The sequence below is a fragment of the Perkinsus marinus genome (genome assembly GCF_000006405.1).
Source record: "Perkinsus marinus ATCC 50983 genomic scaffold scf_1104296972494, whole genome shotgun sequence".
NCBI classification, from domain to species: domain Eukaryota; phylum Perkinsozoa; order Perkinsida; family Perkinsidae; genus Perkinsus; species Perkinsus marinus.
The window spans coordinates 1-1,104 of NW_003201721.1; the positions used below are offsets into that span (position 1 = coordinate 1).

The window sequence follows — 1,104 nt, forward strand, 5'->3', positions numbered from 1 at the left end:
GACGCTCTACAACTGAGCTATTGCCGGTCAACCTTGCATGTCACCGAGATATCCTCTGCTTCCCGAAAGCATTTGAATTTCATTTTAGTCACCACTGGTGCGTCTTTGCTACATGTATAGCGCGGTGAATGCGAGAATTAGTCGTCTACACGTGTTCGAATTCAAAAAGTGATCTCATCAAGCGCTCCACGATGGGTTCGAACCACCGACCTTGTGGTTAACAGCCACACGCTCTGCCTACTGAGCTAGCGGAGCAACAACATATTTCATCAACTCCTCAAGTTGTTCTCCTTGAAGACTCACATGAGTCAATTTCCTTCGGTCATGACCTTAGGTCATCTCACCGGAGCAGAATGCTATAATATTCAAATTGACAATTTTGCCCACTGCGCTAATGGGCCGTGAACATAAAGTTCATTTGATAAACTACACCCACCGTGGGGCTCGAACCCACGACCACAAGGTTAAGAGCCTTGCGCTCTACCGACTGAGCTAGACGGGCCGAATGAACGGTCGACTATACGGATACTCAGTTGAACTCTTGTTATGCATGTGGTATCCTAGGACGATTAGTGGTCTCTAGCTGTCCATACGAGACCATCCTTTGAATGGGAGGAGAACGAGGGAATGCGTAGCAAGTAATTGAGTCGGCAGATTTATGTACTCGAGCGATACTAAACGCGCAACGGGTGGAGCTACGCATGAGATTCTTCTATGCGTTGGTGATTGGTGATACTACTGTTCAAGGACAGACAGGCGGAGGCATACTCTTGTCCTTTTTCACTCATTTCGTGTCACCAGTCACTCTCTAGCGGGGGTAACGGGTAGTTGCTCAGAAAGCTCATTTTGCGATAAACTTAGCAGTTAATGACGAGATCGAAACACGCTTGACCTTTTCCCGCCTGAACAATGTTGAGAGAGCTATAAAATTATCGAGAGGATCAACTAGTTGAGAGAAAGTTCGGCCATTTTGATAATTCAACATTGTTCAGCGTAGCCGGAATATCAAATAAAATACTTCCGGCAACCCGGAATCGAACCAGGGACCATCCGATTACTTTATCACTACAGTCGGACGCTCTACCAACTGAGCTATGCCGGTCA

General features: G+C 46.7%; 3 non-coding genes across 3 annotated transcripts; all 3 read right to left on the reverse strand.

The window, feature by feature from the left end:
- Window positions 1-182: 182 nt before the first annotated feature.
- Pmar_PMAR028579 lies at window positions 183-255 on the reverse strand. Its single transcript has one exon. It is a non-coding gene; the product is annotated as a tRNA-Asn (tRNA).
- A 174-nt stretch (window positions 256-429) lies between these two features.
- On the reverse strand, window positions 430-502 carry Pmar_PMAR028580. Its single transcript has one exon. It is a non-coding gene; the product is annotated as a tRNA-Lys (tRNA).
- Window positions 503-1,018: 516 nt separating this feature from the next.
- Window positions 1,019-1,102, reverse strand: Pmar_PMAR028581. The gene has a single exon. It is a non-coding gene; the product is annotated as a tRNA-Tyr (tRNA).
- Between the last annotated feature and the right edge of the window lie 2 nt (window positions 1,103-1,104).